General features: G+C 34.9%; 1 protein-coding gene and 1 long non-coding RNA gene across 7 annotated transcripts in view; one reads left to right on the top strand and one right to left on the bottom strand.

Moving 5' to 3' along the window:
• Positions 1 to 26,879, top strand: part of LOC116166312 (homeobox protein abdominal-B) — a 441,837-nt gene that overhangs the window by 278,802 nt on the left and 136,156 nt on the right. The window lies entirely within an intron of this gene.
• LOC116166318 lies at positions 4,770 to 14,926 on the bottom strand. The gene is made up of 4 exons (XR_004144305.1): positions 14,531 to 14,926; positions 13,581 to 13,926; positions 5,619 to 5,655; positions 4,770 to 5,569 (listed from the first exon to the last, which is right to left on the bottom strand). It is a non-coding gene; the product is annotated as an uncharacterized LOC116166318 (long non-coding RNA).

Here is a 26,879-nt window from a genome sequence, read left to right on the forward strand (position 1 = left end):
CTGTAGGTTATTTTTACTTACTCCACTGCCTTACGGTTGGCTGATTATGCAAAATACTTTCAAAGGGATGGTACTTCCGGATGCCGGAAGAAACTAGAAAATTTGTTGTCTTGAATGGAATCTGCTTTTTCTTTAATTACATTTTCGGATTCGACGCAACGTGACATTTTCAGTCTTTATGTTCATATACTCGTATATATATGCCAATATCTAGCATTCATAGTTTTACGTTTCGTTTTTATCATGATCAGCAGCTTGCATGAGTAGACTATTCCAACTGCTTCGGTTTCATTGACGTAGGGAGATTAACATTGAGCGTCGTTCTCGAAGGTATATTATTGAATAAGAGATTCCTGATAGTACCTATAAACAGTTGTTCGGTGTTCATCCGTGTTTTGTTTATGACCGGGAAAAAATACATTTCTCTTTTCTATATTTGTAGTAGGTATTGTTTCTGTGATCCATTTTCCTCTGGGTAAACGGCAAAAAATTCACCCTTTATGCATACAAATTGCATCTCGAACAAGGTTGGAACGGATTGTATAAGTTGATTATACGACAATTATTTGAGCAAAACAATTAAGCACCTAATCTTGATAATGTGCATTTAGGCAGGTAGATAGGTACCTATTATCCACCTATACCTACTTAGGGGTCACAATTCTTAATAGAAAACGTGTTTTCTTTAACCACTTGTATGTGAGCGGGCATATAAAGATATATAAAAATCATAATACTGCAATAGTGGTTTGTTTAGAAGGCTGTCCTCGATTGCAGGTTTCGGTATGTAAAATGCGGAATGTCTGCTTACAGTTACCCAATCGATTTCGCGCGATACAGTCCACACGATTACGCTTAGATGGCGCTCTGCACGGTGAATATTTGTGATTAGTTTTGAAGGATTTATTTACTTATACAAGAATTGGATTAGTGCACAATCATCTGGTGTTAATTTTTAATTACAAATTTACTGAGAATGTCCCACCAGTAATAATAGAACACCAATAAAATGAGGCATTACTGCATTTACGAAGCTGATATATCCACTTACCTACGGCGTATATTCATTATGCTTGAGAATACTAACTATTGATTAGATAAACTCAAATTTAAAATAAGTTTTCTCCTTGATTAAACTTATCTCGAAGTTAATAACGTAGACAAGTCAGTAGACGAACTTTAAATTTATCTGGAGCCATTCAGATGCAAAGTAGGTTCGTTTCTCTTAATTAAATTGGTTGAAGTTCTGGCATCATTCCTCCGTTATATTCTTAACAACCATTTTGAAGCTCCACATTCGACCCCGGTTTAATTTAAATGTAAAATTATCCTGGAAATCTATAATACAGAAATTGATTCCATTTCTTCGCGTGATGGTATTATTTTATCTATTTAAATAGATCCTTTCGTAAGGCCATTGTGCATCTTTCACAAATAAAGTAAGCGTACGCTACAGAATAAAGAACATGAGGGAAATTCTTTAACAAAATGAACTTTGTGTATTGCTTTTGTTTTACGTTTCAAAATTTATAGATGTTGTTGCTAACAAAGACAAAGTTTAGCTGTACTAATAAAGCTTGTTATCACATATCTGACATGAAAATGAGATGGTTATCACTTTTATTTTGTCTTCTATTACAAATTATATATACCCTTAAGAGAAAACAAAGAAATTGGATGGTTTATGTGTTATTGTTAATTGTCACGCAGTAAATTACCTATAAGAGAATTGAATTCGATTAATGAATATTAATTGGCCATATGTACCTAATAATGAACAGTAGTTAATATCCCCAAGTGCATAAAAATATACGTCGAGTCAATTTACCACCTAACATTTGGGTTGCAAATTGCAGCCGAGTAAGCATTGCTTCATAAGGTAGTAGGACAAAATTTAATTATGCCATTTTTAAGTATGCGGAATATTTGGTATGATTATTTTTGAATAAAAAAATGTTAAATTATACGCAGTAAATTTTGATACATTTTTAACCGCGGTTTTGATGACTGGTACAGTGTGTCCCATATTTCGATGCTCACCTTGGTGTCCGTTATTAGAAAAGCTGGTGTAGAACAAAAACGACAAAGTGAGACATTTTACAAAGAAAGTTTACAGGCAGAAGTAAGTACAGGTAGGTGCCAATTTGTTAAATTAAAAATCGCAATGATGTGACGTGCACTTCCCATTTAAAAATCACCTAAACCTTTGGCTATAGGTAAGTATGTCTTAAAAAATCATAAGTAATTAGCAAAAAAGTTGCACTAGAGGTGATCATTATCAAGTATAGCAGAATGCAAGGTGAGTATTACCCATACCATAGGTACCTATGTAATTTGAAGGGTTTTGATAAAATCTACGCAAATGATTATTTTGCATTTATTTGTAGTAGGTACATCGTAGGATTACAGATTGCGGATTCTTCTAATATAAATGATATAGATACGTAAATACGTTCTATGTTGCTTCATTATTAACGAGCCACGAGCTGGTTCATGATTTTAGACTTTCTGTCCATCCGTCTGTGTACATGATAACTCGCGAACGGTTTCGAATTTTCTAATTTTGTTTTTACTATTATGTTTATCATCGCACCCACGGAAGAACTGATTAAATTTTCAGTACCCAGGAACTACACTCGCCGTCTGTCTGTAACAATATAGCGAACAAGCTCCTGGGACAACCTGAAAGCTAATTTAGTTCTTGCTTGGGAAGATATAAACCATAATACGTGCACACAGAATTGGAAAGATTCGAAACCGTTCTCGAGTTATTATGCAACACAGAAAGAAAGAACTGATTAAATTTTCAGTGACCCAGGAACTCCACTTCGCCCGTCTGTCGTTTGCTATACCTATGTGTTACAAGTTTATTAAAAATAAGCAAGAGCATGTACAAATGAATAAGTATTAAAAAAAAGCATAATAGGTGCATATGGTGGGGAATGCACTACAACATTGGCATGCGAAGAAGTTTAAGTATATCTACTGAATAATGAGTATGTATATAGGGTGCTCGGTTTAAGAGCCTCACTTTGGGATCTCGCTGATCATACGAGATACGATGCTGATGGTTAAATCAGACATGTTTGAAATTTGAATGTAGCTAGTAGGTAGTGTCAGTGGCGGAGTAGCTACCCCCGGTTCCCGGTGCGGCTCACCAAAATTGCGCCCTCATACCCCTCCCCCCCCCCCTTTCTCTCATTTGCCGCCTAATTAACGGCTTGGTAGGTACCTACCTACAATGAAAACAGATATGTACAGGGTCAATTTTGACGTACGACTTGCGCGAATGCGCAATAAAAAGTTTTTACTTTGTAACTAAGTTATTTGTGGGAAGAATCAAAAAAGTATAACGAATATAAATTATATAGAAATAGTCTGTTAGTAAGGGGGTACTGTTATATTTTCTAAAGTCTGCCTAGTTTCTAAAATACACTATACCAAAGTTTGATTTTTCAAATACCTGCAATGTATAATATTTTTGCACCAATAAATTTTAATTCTCAAAATATCCCCCCAAAAACATCGAAAACAATCAATTTGGAACATCTTGTGTTGGCGCCCCAATCCCCCCTCCCCCTTACGTCGCCACTGGGTAGTGTTGTTCATTCATTGTGCATTTTGGATTTTATACTATTACTGATAATTTGTTAGATTAGGGCAGATTCTATAATGCAGGTAGGTATATACCGAGAATAAGCTATAGGTACCTATAATAAACGTCGACAATTGCGTTGGTTACCATTGCGTCAACCAAGGGGATACTAGTGCTATGGCAGTTATTCCAAAAATATCTTATTCTGCGTAAAAAGTGTAATTGTCGTGGTATTGTAGAACCGGCCCTAAAGTTGAAGATATAAATGATTCACAGCTTTTGTTGCTCTTCTTAAGAATTGGATAAGTATACCTAGCTAATAGGTATTTTAACGAACTGAAAAACCATACTACGTGCAGTATATTATATTATCAGAGAAAACCTGTATAAAATCACAAAATACAGTGTGATATCCTGCCATCATACTCAAAGCTACACTATTATATTCAAATTTTCCTTAATTTGGTAGATCCACTTCCATTTCAACTAATTTACGTGTATTAGAAAAGATTTTTTGATTCATTACCTATACCTGTAAAAAAGTTTTGTTAGTAGGTAGGTACGTATTTTACTACGAAGTTTTGCAAATGAGAATGAGAATTTATCAACTACATTACGTGGATTCTGAAAGAGCGTCCCAAGCGCCCTCCTTGAGTAAAAAATATCACAGGCAGACTGACATAGACACATATATAGGTTGATATACGCGAAGAAAAATCGAGGATTAAAATAAACTACATCAGCGCATTTTTGTTTTATGAATAAATGTTTATTAGAAATCCACACACTAAACACTACTGAAAGTAGATAAGGTTAGTGCTCGATCTATAATCCATATGATGCTCATATAAATTGTAAAAGGCAAGTTAATTGCCGGCACGTAGATAAACAGAGAGCATTACTAAATGCGAAAAATTGCAGTTGATTCTTATAAGCGTGGGAACATTATTTCAACGAGATTGGTTACCTAATATTTAACGACTATGATTGATAACACTTAGTAGAAATCTACACTTATGGTGGTGAGTGATAATGTAAGTGCCTGCGGGATCCCTACACAACATTTATGCCTGATAGCCCAATAGGTGAAGGGATGAAAAGTTATGAATCAATCTATCACTTAATACAAAAAGTGCGCATTATAACGACATCACTTTATCAGCGGAAGTCGCCAAAAAAGAAAGAATTTATTCGATCGGTAATGTTACATTAGTATTTATATAATTTGTTACGTTTTAAATTAACATACCTATACTGAAACAATCCTACCTATCCTTCTACTTCTACATAGTATAAGGGCAGATAAAGATACTTAGTTGTTATGTTAACAAGTCCAACATTCATGTTATTTACACAAAACAGGAATAAAAAAAGGTGTTTAAATATAATTCATTTATGAACAAATATTATAGCTGTACCATTTGCACATATACCTACGCACATAGTCAATTCAGTACCTACTTAGGCATATAACTAGATTATTTGTATCAATGTGTGAATACCTAATGAAATCTATAACAGTTTTAATTTCGTGGGAAGGCTGGGTACAATTGGAAATCACACTAACGTAAACGTATAGATATAAATAGTGCCCTGAGAGCTAATCTTGTCGCTTTCCGACGGTTGAGTAGTAATAGTAGGTTAAATCTTAATGGTATTCTAAGTCTTAATATTCCCGATGATATTCCACACCGCAAATTCTTCCATGCGATATAATGTGGTACCATATCTTTGACTGCCTGAAATTTCCATCCACATAGGTGGATGGTAAGTAGTTCAGTTTGCTCATTGCAATATTCAAACACCGTTAAATCCTGTAGAATTCTCAAAGCTTTGCCATACTTCAGGTGTAAGTAGATAATTAAGAATTGCATCTAGGCGATGTTCTTCACCAAGCGCGATTTGGCGCATAGTCTTCATCTCGTGTAGAAACTTGATCTTCATCCAGGCATCCTTTAAATGTTTGTCACGTACCTATAACTATAGCAATAATTGCGCCTCAGTTATACTTCATCGGTTATACCTAATATCGTCACTGGGTCACTGCGCAAAGTACCATGCTGAAAATGGAAAGCCATTATGTGTGCAGAAAAATTCCGTCATAATTATGTACACTGTTACTACAAATGTAGGTACTATACCTATACATTATTTTGTATTTTTCATATACCTAGAAGTGCTGCCTAGCTAATTGTTCTAATTTTACACCTACTGACCTACGTATACCTAATGTCAGTATAGTAGCTATCGTAATACTAATACCTATACTTTGAAACTAAAATTGCTCCAAAACATATAGTTATAGATAGATCTATACAATAAAGCATAACTTTATTTCAATTGTTGTGGTAAGAGACCTCTTATAAGAATATAGAACTTGGCCTCCCTATCACGATATGACAACATATGATAGAATGATTTTTTATTTTAATTAATAACTATATAGGTAATAATAAATCGAAATTGTGGCACGAATGAATTTAAACTTAATCTACACTGATGATTCCTTATTCTAATTGCACGTGGATTCCCATTAGCCCATTAGACTGTGTTATGATGGCAACTGAAAATCTAAGACACCAGAAATGATAAATAATGCGATTTAACATGTCCAAACACGTGCATAAGCATGTTTAGCAGCAAAATATTATGAACAACTATACCTATAGTTTAAATTAAGTCGTGCCACGTATCTTGAAAAGTATTTGTCTGTGATCGCAAAAGTGTAATAGGGCTTTCTATACAGTTTTGTCTCAGAACTAACCCCCATTGTCCGTAGGTACGAATTTAAGGTGACCAGATAGGTATATAAATAGTGGTAAATTAGAACCAAAGTTTTTAGCTATTACGGATTCAAAATTGAGTCTCAGTTATTCAATTCCTCAATTACTCAACATCCCAACCAAGAAAAGCAGGTTCAAAACAGTATACATATCTAGATCTTAAAAACAAAACAAGAGACAGTCTTGTAAGTTGTAATGCAACCTTTTGAAAACAGTATACTTATTCAGATTACTTGGGAGTTTTAACATTTCCAATTTATTGTTGCATTGTCTATTATCTATTTCAAAAGGTTGTCAGTGGTTATTGGTTAGTTTTTTTGTAAGCTTTTATATGTGCTATACAATTATTTTTTTTAATTTATAAGTATTAAGTTTTTAAAATGATTTTCGAGTATAAGGTCAAGTAATATAGTACAGTCAAATTAGATCAAATTTCCACGAATAGCGGAAGTAATTGAAAGAAAGCTGAAAATTGGTATAGAGGTACATTAGGGCTTGTATTCGAACATACTAAAAGTCGGGACCAAAACTCCAATGGCTGGAGCCGCCATCTTGGAAAAAAGGTGCTCCAAATCACTTTTTCGCTGATATCTCGGTAACCGTGCATTCTAGCAAGTAAAGTTTCATATAAAAAAAGAAAGATAATAAAATGTTGTATAAAAAAGATGGTATGCACTTTTTTGTATTTTCGTTATTTACGTCTATATTCCACATTGAATATAGAGCATAATCTTTTTTCAGATGTAGGTGCATTACTTTCAGCGCTCGCGTGCTTTAAACATGAATATGTTAAAAAAATTGATCTAGTTGACATTTTAGGGCCTGTTGACCAGTGAAAAGAAGGACAGTTTTATCTAAAATTAAACACTTACGACATATCGTACTCACTCAACAGATGCGTGTTTTGTATTTCTCGTTAATACAATCACCGTTAATGTATGGAATTGTTGGCTGGGGGTGTTTTATGCTAGTGAATCCTTATACAGCCTTATACAGGTGGTACCTAGCACGACGCAGCACAGGGATTTCAATGATAATTTCTTTATAGTCAATTACTAGCTCCCCTAATTATTTTAGAGCAAAAGTTTAAAGAAGTTTTTTTTAGAGAAAAAAATACTGCATCTGTTCATACGATTATTTATAATTTTCCGTTTTTTAAAATGGTAGAAATCGGCAAAATAAAAAATTAGATATTTATAAATCAGTGGTGCTTGGGAATCTTTTAACAAACAACAAGCGCATCGCATCTAAGTTATCGTTGTTTGACGTCCAACGATTTTTATATTTAATTCTGTAATCTTGTACCTACTGCTTGGAATCGGCCAATTGGGTTACTTAACACTAAATACACACGTTACTTGGCGGGCATTATTTCCAGCATAAAGCAACTTTAACATTTCGATTTTCTCGTCAGTTAAATACATGATAATAGTACATTATATATCAAGGTAGAGAAGTCCACTATTATTGCCTGAGCACCAAGATTACATCTCGAGGCGCTTGCGCCGAGGGGTGTAAGGTGCGAAGGCAATAATAGACTTCTCTACCGTGGTATATATACTATTTTTTTCACTACTAGCACTTGAAATCCTCTAAATTAACATATTATATTGATAAGAGAGTTAACGGTTGGACAGAATTGTTTGTTTCTTAATTTAACATGTCAATCAAGTACGTGGAAGTACAAGTCAAACAGGCCGTATTTTGTTCTGTCATTGAGATTTTTCAAAGAGTAATTTCGTTCGAATTTTTTCAAAATGTGATAATTTTAGGTATGTAATTTCTCTGGAAATTGCGAATGGTGGCAATTATTCGTTTTAGAGAACTTGTCTAAACGTTCATTGAGCGAAATTTCGGGTTGTGTTTTCTAAAAGTGACAGCGTGACAGTTCTCATTATTGACTACTAGTTAATAATAAAAAATTATTAACCACTTTGAACAAATGCCGAGAAAGCCTACTTTACAAGTGGAAAAAAGGTTAATAATCATGTCATCAGACGCTAGTAGTGAAAAAACAATTTTATGATTAACTAATTTATAAACAAGTATAAATTTAATAAACGTCAAAGGCAATTAATGAAACGTGATCGCTGTTTTTTTAGGTAATTCCAAGGCATATCTGTTTTATTGAAAAATGAACCTTTCTATTTTGTTAATTTCTACGGTTTTGAAAAACGGAAAATTATAAGTAATCGTATGAACAGATGCAGTATTATTTTCTCTAAAAAAATTTCTTTGGACTTTTGCTCTAAAATAATTATAGGGGAGCTAAATATTGCCAATAAAAAAATTACCATTGAAATCCCTATGCTGCGCTAGGCACCACCCTGTATAAGGAATCAAATGTAATGAATTTACGCCAACTTTACGGTAACAAAATCCTCCAATTCACAAAAACATCCAAAATTACTGCCCAACATGCACTCTCATTATACACGCCAGGAAGACCATAATATACTTTTTCCAAGGTCTGAAAAAACAATCGGTAAACGATGTGCTCAGTACGCTCCAAGGCTTTATTCCAGTCTACCGCGCGAAATGGTAAAGATATCTACCTATCCCGCTTTCACGCCGAAAAAAGTTCAGGTGTGGATACTGGAACAGCGCTATGCTATGTACTATTTCGTGAATTGTTAATCGAATTATTTAGTTTAGTTTATTATTTTTAGTATTTTTTTTATGAAATGAAGTCAAGTTTGATTTATATATTTTTTTGTAAATGCTCCTTATCCATTACAAGTGGTTCAAACGACTTCGGATTTTGGCAATATTTATTTTTCTTAGTTTCCTTATGTATAGGTATCTTTTGTATTCAGCGATATAGTAGAAAAATAAATATATTATTATTATTATTATTTCCTTCTCTTAGGTGGTCAACAGACCTTAACAATGTCAGTCAATTTTTTAAACATATGTTTAAAGCACGCGAGCGCTGAAAGTAATGCATCTACATCTGAAAAAAAGATTATGCTCTATATTCAATGTGGAATATCGACGTAAATAACGAAAATACAAAAAAGTGCATACCGTCTTTTCTATACAAAATTTTATTATCTTTCTTTTTTTATATGAAACTTTACTTACTAGAATGCACGGTTACCGAGATATCAGCAAAAAAGTGATTTGGAGCACCTTTTTTCCAAGATGGCGGCTGGAGCCATTGGAGTTTTGGTCCCGACTTTTAGTATGTTCGAATAAAAGCCCTAATGTACCTCTATACCAATTTTCAGCTTTCTTTCAATTATTTCCGCTACTTTTCTTAATTTGACTGGCCTAATATGGAAAATCTTCTAGTTGAATCGTAATGCACCACAAATACTAAGCCTGCATCTACTATGAGTTATAATTTTTTATGAGAGACAGTACAGGATGCGAGTTCAAATTCGTGGCTCACCATTGGGATTTCCGTAACGGTGAGCGATACAGTGTAAGTCGCAGTTTCCCCTTTTTGTGACTAAAAAAATCGAATTTGAAATTGTTGAAAAATCTTTGACAATAACCGAGATATCACCGAAAAAATGAAAATGTCTAATTTTGCTTTCATTTTCCCTAAGTTAAATGGTCGGAAAGGGACGGTTCCCGTCAGCACCCCCTATGAGAACTTTTTTTCGGAGAATCTGCACTTGTTATCAGAATTTCCATAACACGCTATTATTTTGTAGGAGCTACAGACTACCTACTACTTGCTTATTTCTAATAGACACACCATATTGGATCTTTGTGGAATGAGATAGAGGATAAAAAATAATGCCGTGTTACGCTATACTTTTATTAGATACCGACAAAACACAAAACCTTCCCCATACTAATTTTAGCTCGGTGGGCGTAGAATGAATAGGAGATATCCATGGTGTGATGAGACTCATCATTTTTTATACATGAGTCTCATCACACCATGGATATCTCCGATTCACTGTATAGTGAATCGGAGATAATATAATTTTTATATTATAAGAATATTTTCAAAATCAAATGTTTTACATTCATTTCCGTCTTATAATTGGACAAGAGGTTTGTATTTTACCGAGTAAATTTGGGTTGTTTAGGTAATAAAAATCTGTTGCCTAGCAATTAGACGAGAAAAACTGTCACCGCAGGTGGACCATTTTTAGGTTGACAGTTTTTCGAGTCCAATTGCTAAAAGGGAACAGATTCGAAATTCCACACAAATTTACTCGGTTTAAATACAAACCTCAAGTGTAATTCAGCAGGACAATTTAACGAACAAGAAATTCCCCAAATCAATCAAGGAAGGATAATGCGATAATTGGTTAGAAAATGAATAAGTGAAAAAAACACTAATATAACGAATTTGGCGCTGGAAAAGTTGCAGGTAACTTTTGCCTCTGTCAACGTGACAATATTGCACTGCGGTTTATGCGATTTTTTATACAGAGTGAGCAACAAAGATTGAAGCGTGCCGCTTCAGCTAAATTGGCAATGTGCCGCTCATAGCATATGCTGATTTGATACAAGATACGAATAGACGCACGTCACTGTGACAGCGCAGAACGTCATTTTCGTATACAACTCCATACAAAGAAGGTAGTTTTGATATTAATAAGAACAAGCGGTGATGACGCACGCTTCAATCATTGTTGCTCACACTGTACATGAGTTGAATTGTCACTGAAACATTCACCGGTATACATTTATCATCACAGTGCGTTCGAGATAAGATGGGCACCTCAATATCTCACATATATAATTATACCTACTTGACAGATTTTTCGCATCTCGCCAAATAAAATATAGGTACATTAAGGTGACTCTCTTATATCGAACGCACTATATATGATAATTTATTTAACAAACTCATGGAAGTTTCTGGAGTTTCTATGAGTCGAATATGAAAACTTTTGAAGCAAAAAATACCGTTACATAAAAATAGATGATGTATACAGGGTGTTTTTTTTGGAAGCTTTAGTTAAACGTTTCTGCGAAAGTGAAATAGGTATAGGTTTTTGAAAATTTGTACTTAAGAGTTACTCCCCTGGTTACTCCGAAGGCCAAATCGATGTAAAATATTTTCAAAATCCGGAAATACCCTACCCCTAATTTTTATTGCATTTTTGGATTCTACGGGAAATTTAGTACAATACAATGTATGGTTTTTAAGTTCTTTTGACTTGTAATAAAAAATGGCGAATGTAGACGGTACCTACTTTGAAAACGGTTGTAGTTATGGCAACCCATTTTTACCAGTGCATAGAGCAAGAATAGGACTTTCTTTTACCTAGTGTACTTAAGAAAAATTAAGTTTCAAAGACTCAAAACTCAGTTTTTTTCAATGAAATGACCATTTTATTACATTTGCATTTGAAAGAGAATGAAAATTGGCATATTTTGATATTATATGTTTTTATAGGTAGCTATAATGTTTAACAGTTTCTGATTTATTCCCATTTCATTGAATTGATAACATTTTTTTCGGATTTTCTTTGTAGTAATAGGCCATGATTTAATGACAATCGAATTGTAAACAAATCAAGAAAAGGATTCTTTAACATCATTGATTCTAATCGAAATAATTAATTAATTAAAAAAGGCAACAAAATGATCAGCTAATTGGAAAACACAAACTTATACAACGTTTTTTTTAAATGCGAACATACGATCACAATTAAATTCCAAAAATCTTCATGTGTATACAACCACTGCTTGCCATTTTTCGATTATTGAAAAACTTATGTTAACCTATAACAGGTGACGGATTAGTGTCACTACATTTGTTTAAAATTCGGTTGTCATAAAATTATGGGCGACAACTAAAAAGAAAATCCGAAAAAAATGGTATCAATTCAATAAATTGGAAACTGTTAAAGATACATATAGGAACATGTAATAGCACAATATATCAATTCTGATTCTATATCAACTGCATAATAAGAAAATGGTCATTTCAATTGAAAAGTCTGAGTTTTTCTTTGAAGTTTCTTAAATTTGGAGCTCCATAGATGCGGTCGTACGCAACTTACTTTTTTTAGGTACACTAAAGAAAGTCCTATCCTTTCTCTATGTCCTGGTAAAAATGGGTTACCACAACTACAACCGTTTTCAAGTAATCAAGGTACCGTCTGCATCTGTCATGTTTTTTTTTATTAAAACCCAAAGTAACTTAAAAACCATAAATTGTAGATACCAACATGTGGGTATCAAAAGAACTGAAATTTCACGTAGAATCCAAAAATGCAATGAAAAATAGGGGTTGCCATTTAAAATTACGAAGTTACTAGCTACTTCCGGTATTTTCGGAACTGCCACCATTTTGAAAATATCTTGGAAAATATTTTACATCAATTCAGAGTACAAATTTTCAAAAACTTACCTATTTCGCTTTCCCAGAAACGTTTAACTATAGTTCCTAAAGAAACACCCTGTAGATACGAATAATACAAGCATACTTTAAATCTGTGATACAAGCATACTCTGACAGAAAAAAACGGGTATTTCATTAGAAATTCATAGAAATTCTGGTGCTTAGTTATGATCTAATTGATTATTTCCAATAAAAGGCACGATGAATATTTGGTTATTGGTAGAGAAATACCAAAGGGTAGGCAGATACGTAAAATTCATGCATTTTGAATAGATGGTAAAATTGAAAAAAAAATCGTTACCCAGTAGGTAAATAAGTATTTAACAGTTTAATTTTATTCTCACGCTTTGCATCGTATCTACCATTTGAATAAGTACCTATACTTTATCTATGAATCTCCAACTAAACAACATATAACAAAGAAAAGTTGATACCATTACACGCGAGATTATAGGCATGTAGGAATTTCTGCATTACTATATCCCGAAACCTTTTATTCTGGAAAGTTAAATGGTATACGGCAGCTAAAAGAGCGTCAGTGAATTAACCTACCAAAGGGGCCAATTTCGTTTAATGAATGTAATCCAACACCCCTACCTAGCGTTGGCTCTGCACTAATTACAGTAGCTGTGTGTAACGGTTTGTTGAACGAAATTGGATACAAAACATAAGATCGCAATTATCCGCATATATACTTATACATACTGCTTCGTAGTATTTACTAAACTGAGGAACAAATCTCATTTGGAAAATTCAAATTAGTACAAGCTACAACTTAAACCCTATTTCTAATAGCGGGCAAACAAAAGGATTAACAAATAAATCCGTAAACCTAATAAGCTGCAATTATAAAATTTCAAAGTCTCTAAAGATAATTTCATACCCGAAGGCTATTTGCAATAGCTTAGAAAGACAGTAAAATGATATTCTTAGGAGAAATGCTTGCGCCTGGCTTTTATACTTGCAATTTGTTCCCCCTTTTGACCTTCCAAGCTCCAACTCTTAAGCATCCACGACCACCCAAGACGGTTACGTCACAATTTCAAGCATTTGATCTTCTTAATTACTGCGCAGACCAATTGCTTTCTTCTTCTCTGAAAATTATAACCTCTCACAAATTCAATTCATTTTACGATTCATCTGTGCTTCTCATTTTAACTTCGTACTGCATTCCTTAATCAAAATAATTCGACAACAGCTATTCAGCTTAATGGAGTAGGTAACTGCATCTGAAAAAAATTCAAATAAAAGTACGTTGCATCTTATAATTAACATATTTAGATAATTAATTTCCCACATTAGTTTGAATTTGCACATAAATTAAGTTTTAGTAGAGTGCTAACGAGTGAGAAGGCTCAGATAAGCATCCAACAAATCTAATAACAAACAAACCTTTTAAGCTACTATTGACCTTATTAACATGTTGTAAATCAGTAGAAGTGTAAAGTGTCGGCAAAAGAACCACATCAGTTATCAATTAAGTTGCGTAACTCTTTCCCTTGTAAGAATTCAATTTTGCTATTGTTAACGATTGAATTTTATTTAATTAATAATAACGTTAATTGGATAGCTAAGACGGATTTCCGGGTACGCATCGTATTTAATTAAATAAAGCAGAACCTAAATTAAAACTATAGACATCATTTGTGATGAATACAAATAATTTATTTCTAAAAAATATAATAGAGCATTGTTCTAAGCGACAGAAACGAATCATGAAATTATGTTTTAATTTAGATAAAACACTTTTTTGGGTACCACTTCTAAGGTGTAATTATAATGTGGGAATAATTATTTTATAGAGATTAGAGGTAGGTATAGGTATGTACGTACCTTCATACACTGGCAATTCTTGACATTCCTCGTTTCCTGAGTTTCTCATACTGAAACAATGTTGTGGTTGTTTCTCCATTTCGAATAACAGTTATACGCCTTATCCTTTAGATTTATACGTCCCCTCAAATTACTTTTTATTTCATCTGGATATAGTTTTTCTCGTGAACGTCATCAGGGCTGGCGTCATCGGGGCTAATCCTACAACCGCAGCAATACATTAGAATGTAAAATCAATTATATGGTGGTATGACGGAGGTATATATGTGAATTTTGCACGCGTGAATGTTTTAACATAACAAAACCGTTGGTATTCTAGTGCAATGAATTAAGTAATGAATTTTTATTTGATGTGTATATTGGAGTGCATGAAACGTGATAAAATGACTTCAATTTGTTAAGAATATAAACACCTATAATACCTTTACTACTAAATCGATCATAAAGCCGTAGCTATAATGTTTTATGGCTGAACCAAGTGTAGCAGCTACAAGTGGTTTAGAATTGATTTTAACTAGCGTATCTTTTTTTAATGCCTTTTAACGGTGCTAAATGTTAATGTTAAGGACGTCGGTTTAAATAAGTCATACACGCTATAATTCGTACGCGTATAAACGTTATTGATTTCGATACATATTTCAGATATAATCAATGGTTACTAAGTGTAGGTATATGAATGAATTTAAATCGAGTTAATTCCTAATAAATTAATTAGCGCAATAATTGTGTAGGTACTTAATGTTTAATAAATCAGCAGAAATTACTATACCGCATATTCATTAAATACCTATATGATGTCCTATAAATATTTAAATTAATCAATGTTAACATTTTATGAGGTCGATATGGTTGACTTATTCAATTGTTTCTTCTGTCTTGCTGTTTTCACTTTCATTTTAATTTCATTACGTTTATTAGCCAGTAGACAGATTTGCTTGTGATCGAGAATTCAAGGGCACCTTCAGACACAAAAAAGTTATCAAATCCTGTGAAAAGTATTTTATACTTAGGTATACGGCCCTTGAATTATACCCATCGTTAAATATTAGGTACCTACTAATTACAATGTATGTACAGTTGTATATCACCTGAACATTTTTTGCGATAAGGTTTTCAGAAAAAAGCTGAAACTTTTGATTTCAGTTTTATTTTTTATTTTATTTTTTATTTGACTTATATGTATGTTCCTATATAAAGATCATAAGTCCATTTTTGAGAGCACCTGACACAAAACTTCGTCTTAGTCACTAATAACTTTTACGAAAGTACAATATTCAATAGGTACCACCTGAATTTAGCACCGTTTAGATTGTAAATATTTTCCGATTTATCAGGTACCCCGTACCAACACGGAAATTTACTCGTTTAACTATACCTATACCGAGATATCAATGTACACAATTCCATTATAGAATCTACCATCATAGCGATTGATATCAACCCAAAAAAAGAACATTGAACCCACATGTGGACCTATACTTTGAGAAGAAAGCGCAAGAAGGGTTTTGGGTTTTGGTGATCTTTTTTAAGTTACCTAATATACGGTTTTATTTTCAATAGAGGTACCTAACAAGTTTTAAGGGAAATCATACATTTATACCCGAATGGGAATCCGAGCCATGGGTTCATTAGATACGTATTTGGACATTCGTGCCTATTGTTTAGTAGATTCGATTTACTTACTGTAAGTTACTGGAATTTTACTCATTTTGCTATAGTAAATTGTATTGTAAGTGTACAATACAGTATAGTCAGCTACCCTTAGTACTGGGTGCGGCCAAACAAACAGTGGCAGTGCAGTTGTGTTCCCCCACTACATCCGCTGTGGTGGTGATGGGAACCGTAGAGGGGACACATTACGTCCGGTCACTCACCCCATTTTTAGTACCTACTTAGCAATGGTTTGGAGTGAAGAGCATCGCGGCTTCGCCGTTCGCACGTTTTTTTGAAAGTGGTCGTTCTTTCATTATCACTCGGCGTATCGTTAGACGGCACTTTAACATTCCACGTCGTGCTCCAGTTCCGTAACGTAATGTGATCGCGAGTTGGGTTCTGCGCTGTTTTTCGGAGCATCAACGCTTTGATTGAAAACCTGACCAGGCGAAAGATCAGGCGAATACGTTCCGACAATGGATCGGAATTCGTCAACAAGGAAATGGAAGACATCTGCACCAAGGATGGTATCATCATTGAAACTACCGTGCCATACCTACACTCCGCGTTTCTGAAAGGATGAACCGCACCGTGCGCGTTATATGCGGTGGGACAGCGAACTCGGCAAAGAACTTTGGGCTGAAGCTACATATCATGCATCTTTCCTGATCAAGAAGAGATCATCGTCAACCGAGATTCGACGTTTCTCATCCTATCCCAAGAACAATTAGAATAGGTTCATCATTTGTTGTTGACTACAATGATGATCACGAGCCTGTAAGTTCAGTTGGGGCATCGAAATTAACAGAAGTTGAAGAAAGTTCATCGATAGTCGCTATGTTGACGCTATAAAGAAAAATCAACTAATCGAAAACCAGATTAATGAAGCATCCGATGATGCTACTCGTAATTACCGTGAATTATCACTATCCAGAGGGCGATGAATTGCGACGTTCGAATCGACAAAGTCCCGTTGTTCGGAAAGGTTTCATGTCGTACTTTAGAAGTCACCGCGATATGGAAGATCCCTTTACTCGTGACGAAGGTCTTCGTGCGCACGATAGTCAACAATGGTTGGAGATGATGAAGCAGGAGTCATTCGCGATGAACGGGAATTGCATGCTGGTGGATCTACCTACTACTCCGAATTAGGTTTTCCTGCAGTTTTCCTAATTCGTAAGGTAAATACCGGGCTAGTATAGACCAGCTTAAAACCTTCTGCAGGGACACCTCTAGAACGCATTATGTACTCTGTAATTGGTCGCAATCCTGTTGAGGGCCCAGAACAAAAGGGACAATGAATAACTAAATAAATATAAATTTCCCACTGGGAAGAAAACCCGTAAAAACCAAATGGGTCTTTAAACGAAAACGAGCCGATGATGGTACTGTTGTGCGACACAAGGCTCACCTACTGAAGAAGGGATGCTCACAAAAGTATGGCATTGATTACAGATATTTTCACCTGTTGTACGATACAGTTCGATGCGACTGTTGATCGCATTGACTGCACAACGAGGTTTGATTAGCTATGTTGAATGAAGACTAGGATGAAGATATTTATACTCTTCAGCCCGATGGTTTCGAAGACGGCTTAGGACGAGTCCATTCAATTTGATACACAAATTCAGTCAGTGTCAAGGATATCACCAATTCAATTCTGACGTGCTATATAGCGAAGCTGTAGGAAGCTTGTTGTTTCTGGTACAAAGGACGGGGCCCGATTTGGCTTTTGCCGTCAGCAACATAAGTCGATTCGACGATAAGCACAACGAATCTCATTTTACTGCTGTAAAGCGCAACGTGCGCTACGTCAAGGGCACTATTGAATTTCTCCTGGTCTATTGCACCGATTTGTTGGAACCAATTCACGGATTTGTGGACGCGGACTGGGAAAACGACGATCTGGATACCTATTTAGCAGCAAATGAATCCTGTGTTTATTGAAATACATCTGTATCATTTACATTTTTGCTCCCTTTGTATATATTTTATTAAGAATATAATTAATAATCTTAAATTAATAAATAATTTAGATATTACCCTTCATTGAAAAACATTTGTAAAAGATAAAACTAATTATTGGGGTTGTTCGGAAAGTCATTTCGTTTTGTGTGGTGAAAATGAAAGACGAATTTTTTAAAGTGTATAAACATTTTATTAAATTATATATTCTCCATTTTGGTCCAATACCTTTTGCCATCTTTCGGGCAGGAGATTGATTCCACGTTCATAAAACTTCTGGTCTTTGCTGGCAAAATACTGGTCCAAGTGAAATTTGACGTCTTCATTTGAGGTGAAGGTCTTCCCGTCCAAAAAATTTTGCAGAGACCGGAACAAGTAGTAGTCTGAAGGTGCCAAATCTGGAGAATATGGTGGGTGTGGTAGTACATCCCATTCAAGCTGTAAAAGCTTTTGGCGGGTTACCAAACTTGTGGGAGGTCTCGCATTATCGTGGTGGAACACTACACGTTTTCTATTGACCAATTCTGGCCTTTTCTGTTTAAGTGAATCGTTCAATGACCACAATACACTTCAGAATTAATCGTGGTATTGTCCGGTAGAAGCTCAAAAAAAACTATCCCTTTGAAATCCCACCAAACATATAGCATAACCTTTTTTTGGTGAATATCGGCCTTCGCAGTGGTTTGAGCTGGTTCACCTTTTTTACTCCATGATCTCTTCCGCTTAACATTTTTGTAAACAACCCATTTCTCGTCGCCAGTAATGATACGCTTCAAAAATGGATCATTTTCTTGACGTTTGAGAAGCAAATCACAGTCGTTAATGCGCCGAAGCAAATTTCGCTCTGTAAGAACATGTGGAACCCATATGTTAAGTTCTGAAATAAAACCAAGACGTTTCACGTGATGATGAACGGTCGAATTCGATAAATGTAACCTCTCAGCAATCTCACGAGTTGTTATTTGACGGTTTGCATCTACCAATGCCTTTATTTCGTCTCCATCGGTTTCAACGGGTCTTCCAGAACGTGGTGCATCTTCAAGATCGAAATTGCCGGAACGAAATTTTGCAAACCAATTTTGGCATTATCGTTCAGTCAGTACATCTTCTCCATACACATCGCATAATTTCCGCCTTGCCTGAACTGCATTTTTACCTTTTCGATAGTAAAAGAGTAAAATATGTCGAAAATGCTGATTTTGATTTTCCATCTTTGATAGGGCACCAAACAAAAACTATTGCAAAGAATCAAACAAAACTTTTAACATACAAGCATTACTATGTCAGCTGTCAAAATTTTAATGTTTATGCGGCTTAAGTGTAAAGTTGGCTGTGAAACAATACAATTAGGTTCTCTGTTGAAGAAAAACGAAATGACTTTCCGAACAACCTGATATTTACTTTCACGATTGGTTGCATATCTTAAGGGGTATGTGACTTGTATATTTAAGAATTGACCATATAGGCGTTATTTGATTACTCAATGCCATAGGAGATTTGTATGTTTGTATATCCAGAGTTAAATTTTACGCACTTCACGCAAATCCTGCATATTATGATAGCTTATGTAGGTAGGTATATATAGGTACCCATTAAAATGACAAGGTTTATCCTTAAACATGACAAAGTAGATCAATATGCAAGAAGTTTAGGCAAACATATGCTGAGGGAATGTGCAATGTGTTTTATTTACATAATACTTTAAATTATACACGAACGTATATATCGTCAAGCGCAAAATATTGGATGATTGAATAAAAAAGGCCGGAATTATTAAACATAATTGCGCTTTTAAACTGGGCAATGTGCGCCCTACATTTCACGGTTTTATATTTGGCATACACATTTATGTCCTTTGTCCCAACGTAAACAAAAACGTTTGTTGGTAATTGACATCTACTTTGGAAGTAATATTCTACAGCTGTCATACCTTTTTATTTAAAAAAATGTTCATTCGCAATGTGCATACCTATACTTATAATATAATTACCGTCAGCAGAGAAGAATTACAACTGATCAAGTAAATAATTTAACCGCGATTATAAACTAATGTAGGCAAATTACCCTACATTTAAACGCATAGGTACCTATGTGCGCTGTCACACTATGCGTTTTTTCCGCTCCTGTTAAAACCCTGATTAAATCGGATTCGGTTTGACAGGACTACCTCTACCTCTACCTGTCACACTGTTCCGGTCTAACGGGATGCATCACACTTATTTTTGCTATTTACAGTTTAAACTGAGGCGCAATTGTTAAGTATGGTTTCCGCGCTTGAAGCAGAGGAGTTACTGCGAAAGCAGATAGATCGTCAATATTAGATTTCTACCTTAACCCAAGCTTTCTCCCTACAGTTTTATCTACATACTCTCTAATTGTTTACCACAATTCAGTTTGTTGGGTCCGTTAACTTGGCCCCCCCACTGAGAGATTTCATAGTAGTATTATTTTGAAATGAATGCGCTCGTTATGCGCTCATATGCGCCACCGATAATAACTCTTGCGCCATTATCGTTTTTTAGAAATCCGAAAAAACATTTGGGGGGGCCAAGTGAACGTAGCCCCCCCCAGTACGTATTTTGTCCCTTGTAACTAGGTCACCTGATACATTTGGTTATGCGCTCAATTGCGCCACTTGAATTAAAGCTAGCGCCATTACGGTTAAGCCGTGACAAATTTTCAAAAAGTGGGGGGGCCAACTTAACGTTTTTAAAAGTTACTTTTCTTTAACATCTTTTCATACGAAATTGTACTCTCAGGTATGCGCTGAAATGCGCCGTAAAAAGATATCTTTGCGCCATTATTGTTTTTTGGTTATCCTTAAATATATTTGGGGGGGGGGCCAAGTGAACGGAATCCCCCATAACGCATTTTGCTACCGGTATTTGTGCCACTTGATACATCTGGTTATGAGCTCAATTGCGCCACTTGAATTAAAGCTAGCGCCATTACGGTTAAGCCATAAAAAATTTTTAAAAAGTGGGGGGGGGGGCTAACTTAACGTTTTCAAAAGTTACGTTTTTTAACATGTTTTTTCTACTACATCGTACCTTTCATCATGCGCTAAAATGCGCCGTAAACAAAAATCTTGGCGCCATTATAGTGTTTCAGAAACACTATACAGGGTGTTTTTTGGGAACTTTAGTTAAACGATTCTGAGAAAGTAAAATAGGTAGGTTTTTAAAAATTTGTATTTAGGAGTTACTCCGAAGGCCGAATCGATGTAAAATATTTTCAAAATGGACGCACTTCCGGAAATAACTTTTGAAAACGCTAAGTTAGACCCTCCACTTTTTAAAATTTTTTTATGGCTTAACCGTAATGGCGCTAGCTTTAATTCAAGTGGCGCAATTGAGCTCATAACCAGATGTATGAAGTGCACAAATACCGGTAGCAAAATGCGTTATGGGGATTCCGTTCACTTGCCCCCCCCCCCCCCCCCCCAAATATATTTAAGGATAACCAAAAACAATAATGGCGCAAAGATATCTTTTTACGGCGCATTTCAGCGCATACCTGAGAGTACAATTTCGTATGAAAAGATGTTAAAAAAAAAGTAACTTTTAAAAACGTTCAGTTGCCCCCCCTCCCGCTTTTTGAAAATTTGTCACGGCTTAACCGTAATGGCGCTAGCTTTAATTCAAGTGGCGTAATTGACCGCATAACCAAATGTATCAGGTGACCTAGTTACAAGCGACAAAATACGTACTGGGGGGGGCTACGTTCACTTGGGCCCCCCCAAATGTTTTTTCGGATTTCTAAAAAAACGATAATGGCGCAAGAGTTATTATCGGTGGCGCATATGAGCGCATAACGAGCGCATTCATTTCAAAATAATACGACTATCAAATCTCTCAGTGGGGGGGGGGGGCAAGTTAACGGACCCCTGTTTGTTCGTGTATCTATGCTATTACTGGGGCTGGAAGAGAAATCCGAAAAAATTTTGAAAATATTATAAAATTGGAAAGGCACACCCAAAAACAGAGGTGAAGTTGCAGGTTTACCTTCTACTTATGGCTGGTTGGTTATGGTCCCGAAAAAAATTAAATAAGAAATGCAAATTTTGAATTTTTTGGGGTGTGATAACGATCAATTTGTAACGTTCACTTCATTTGGAAAAAGCGGTTGTTTTGATCCCTTCTTCCACCCAATTCTTTGACATACCTATATTTGTTACATCCTGTAAGTCACATTTTTCAAAAATCAATACTCCAAGATAGATGATGTCAAGGTCATAGATACTATATGAAATCGATCAGATACAAGCAAGGATACAAGACAATAGCACGCAATTCAGCCTCACCTGACAAAATCAGCTAAAGTTTAAAGTAGGGACGCGAACCTTTATTTATAACACAGTTGAGCACGAACTGAAATGCCAGCTATAGATGAGCAATTACAAGAAGTGATTAAATTTTGGATTTCGGAGGCTAATCCACTGAGGCTGGCCAGCACAAAATCCATGTTCGCGGTATTTTCTTGGACTTTGGGTAGATTTATTCTAAATTATTTACTTTGAAAACACTGGAATTCGTGTGGCCGTTGAAGTAAAAAATACAGCAAAAACACCTAGAAACCACAGAAAAGTTGGATCTCCCTCATCATTATTCATTAGGAAGCGGCTGTTTTTGCAAAGCTCTAAGTTTTCATTAATCTCAATTACTTTTATTACCGTATCGTGGCACTCCCTAGGTACAGACGTTTTCAGGTCGCATCAACAGCCGTCTGTGTGTCTTAACGACAGTCGTGGTATGACTGCAGGGACCGTAAGCTTTACATGCCCTCCAAAGCATGGAAGTCAGGAGATGTTCTGTACCACTAAAAACTGGCTAGTTGTGGGATTCAACTTACAACCGGTGAGATTAGAGTTCGAGTTTTAAACCGCTACGCCAAACATTTACTGTTTACTTGCTTTACTAAAGAATATTATTTGCTACTTATATGGTTTTTAAGCGTATATAGGTGGACAGCTGTTTCCATCAATAGTTCCTGTCTTGTTGGGTTTAAAAAATATATGAATTAGAATAAGAATTATATTAAGTGGTCACTCGTTACCTTCATGTTCAAAATTTACATTACCTACACCTACTAGGTAGGAATATCAAATCATCAAAATCAGAGATTTTTCAGGTCAGCTCAAGGGTGAAGCATTTTTGTGGGTACAAAAATATTAGATAATAATCAGCCCTGCGATGTATCACTAACGTTAAATTTAACGTACAGGTTATCTATAGAAAACGTTATTTGGCCCATACTAAACAACGCAAAATAAGGTTTTTTTGACAGATAAATTGCACGTTAAGTTTGGCGTTTCTGATACATCACATCAGGGCTGATTGTTTCATAAAAAACGCTAAGAGACAGGTACCCACTTCAACAGCACATTCAGAAACCCTCTGCACTTGCCGCTGCATGTCTTTTATAGACCTAATTTTAGAGTTTTAGTACCTAATAATGGAAGAAAAACTCAAAAATTAAGGCAAAATAAAATAAAAAATGCTTATTTTGGTAAACTCTATTATTCGGTTTTTTATAATTGTATATAATTTGGAACACGCATCGGATTAATAAAAAATTAATTTCTTACCCAATGGCCATGTTAAAAGTGGCTACCTTAGTAGCATTGTCCATCAATACTATACCTTTAGGTTAATCGTTAATATTATATGCAATGCTATAGTGCTTCGAAATTACTACTTACTTTGTGGCTATTCAAATTCTAAATACTTATATAGGAAAATCAATAAATGTTAGTTATCTACATTACTGGTCGCATATCATAACGTGGAGATTTCCTTAAATATACAAGTAGGTATACCTAAGGGTATAATGCATCATTATGTAAGGGTTTGTGTTTATTAGGCCCATTATAATCTAATAGTAAAAATAGTTTCCATTTCAGAGAAATCTTGAATCCTATCCAAAAGAAATAGTTTAAAATTCCTTACGCTCTTAAAACGACCAGTTTCCCTTCATACTGCACGTGTATAACATTACCACACTAATATACCGCACATGTATTTAAATAGAAGTATCGGTACACATCTGAAGCTCATATAACATTAGTTAGATGTTTGTTTAAATTACCATCTTACCATGTAGTTAGGACTGGAGTGTTTAATACTGCATCGTTCTCATCTTGGATACCTATACGTCCTTCACAAACTTAACGGCCATTTTAAAACCGAATGAAGCCATCATTACCTGTTAGTTCACTTTTAAAGTAATTTTTATATAACCGAGGTGTGCACGCATATAATTATTTAAGCATGTCCATACATACAATGATTTTGGTAACAAATTCCTTGTTTTAAATATCACACTGCAACATAAACAGGCTTAAAACACAACGTTTACTGGCATGGCGTTAAAGACTGGCCGGTATGGTAAGGCGGGTTAGAATGTATTGTTAGGAACCCCCAAACACATTAATGATGCCATGTTGCAATTCCAATGCCACTTCTCTCCTGCAATGTGGGTAAGTTTTTAAATTGTTTCATCTCTTAGTAGACGCTCATGACAAGGCTTGGTTGAAATTTATAGAACAAAATAGGTAGGTACACACTCCGACATAAATAGAATCAAGAATTCTGTTGCTAGTTTAACATCACGAGCGTGATTGTAATTTGTAAGAATCTATTTTTAGTTCCAGAAGGTACACATAAAATAACTGAAGTCTGAATTTAAAATGGGTTAGATTATAAAACAGCATAGATTTCTTAACCAATATCAAGCCATAAATTTCAGTGAGTGTTTTAGTAATTAAATGAAAAGTAATTTAATTTTTAATTTTAAATTATGTCCGGGTTATCAGTATAAAGCCCTGCCATTAATAAAAGATAATTACTTATGTTCTCTGATAGGATGTTTGTTATAGTACTTTGTAAACATCGCGTCATTGGTCTATGATTTTCGATTGTCCAGTAAAAATTTGGGAATGTGCTTATAAGGAGTGTAATGTTTATAATTTTATTTGTCCTGTAGATAAAATAAATGTTCAGTGGGATTTATTCGGTGCATTCGTGCTTGCTAATCATTTGTTATTATGGGGGTTCTGTATTTATATGGAGCTGGGTGAATTTCCAAATAATTATCTAATCGATTCGAGTCAGAGATTGGCATTGAAGTTTTGGGGGAGCTATATGTAAAATGATTCAATTCGAACTTGAATCGAGATTTTGCAGGTCTTAAAAGTCTAACCTATCTAAATCGTAAACAATAGATAATGAAATTATAGGGAATCATATAGGTATATATAAAAATTAGATAGGTTTGATTAAAATAACGTCTTGCAACATATTTTTACTCTATTATACTCATACTAATCGAATATGAGTCTTTTGAATTATTGTTAAAAGCTAGCTTTTAGCGCAAATAAGAGAAATGCACTTTTGTGACTACTTTGTCTGTTCGTCTATTCCTACGACTGTGTCACTATCAGATCTTTATCTTAAGAGGTATAGGTATTTGGTTCGTATAGGTGTCGAGGCCTACACCAAGGTGGGAACTTTCTTCTGCGTTGCTTATGAAAACAATTATAGCAAAACTAAGTTAAAAAAAAGTCTGAATGTGCCACCACTAGACTTCAGCGCAGCAGCAGATCACATTTGGACATTTTTAGATTCAACAACGATTTATGTAAAAATTTACTGTACAGAGTACCTACTGGATTTACTTGAAATTGACCATACCGCCCATAACCTGTTAGCAGAGTCATTTTTTGAGAATCAAAACTGCGCTAAAAACTCACTGTTTTCAATCCCCATAATAAGGCGTTTTCTAAAGAATATACCTACATTAAACGCATTAGACTGCATCTGTAGACTAAAAAACGCATGAAAATTATTACGCCGGGCAGAGTTAGATTTTTATTTGTTGCTCAATTCTTCTGATATTTCAGCAGAAGCTAATTCTTCTAAAAGCAAATTGCACAGCACATTATTTTCTTATGTGTAGACCACTTTTGTGAAAGTTTAACTGCCTCGTCTTCGACTCCAATTTTTGTTGCCACCAGCACTCATGCTTCTTGTTAAAATATTACTTATTGACGTGTTTTTCCGATTTTTTTCGTAAAAATTAAATCTTATGATATTGCGTATGAAAAATTCATCTAAGAACAAATAAAGGTGATAAATGTGATATGATTTTGAGGAAAAATTAAAAAGGGGTGGATTTTGGATGTAGCTCAAAGGAAAAATTTGGTAACTTTGGTTCGGAGGAGAATCTCATTTTTTGCTTGGGCATAAGTAGACCTCCATTATTACTGCGGTGGGTTCCAAAACTCTCCTTAAGACTAGCATCTGGTATACCAATTGACAGAATAAAAGAGCGTATGCCTGAAATACGTTTTAGATCAACAACTGTTACGAATACATTTTTTTTAAATTTCAAGATAGTGACCTTCGGTGTCACTTACTGGGTGCATTAACGCATAAAAAAATGTAGGTATATCTGTTAAAAGTAAAGTACAAAAATTAGATTTTCAATAGGTCGGACTCGCTTACATTTCAAAAAAGATGTTTTGAATGTAGCATAATCATTTTGGCAAAAAAATGTCAAAAACCCTTTGCCTCAATTCTTAGGAGATTTAAATTTAAAATCTATAAGATCATCCCATTTCTAACTATGTCGTTTGATTCCTCTAAGGTTTGCATTTATCAAAAATAACGTTGTGATTAAGATGCAGGCGAAGATAAAAGTTATCGGTGGTGAAGCTCTAATACACGGTGTC

The sequence above is a fragment of the Photinus pyralis genome, unplaced genomic scaffold (genome assembly GCF_008802855.1).
Source record: "Photinus pyralis isolate 1611_PpyrPB1 unplaced genomic scaffold, Ppyr1.3 Ppyr1.4_LG3b, whole genome shotgun sequence".
Taxonomy (NCBI): domain Eukaryota; kingdom Metazoa; phylum Arthropoda; class Insecta; order Coleoptera; family Lampyridae; genus Photinus; species Photinus pyralis.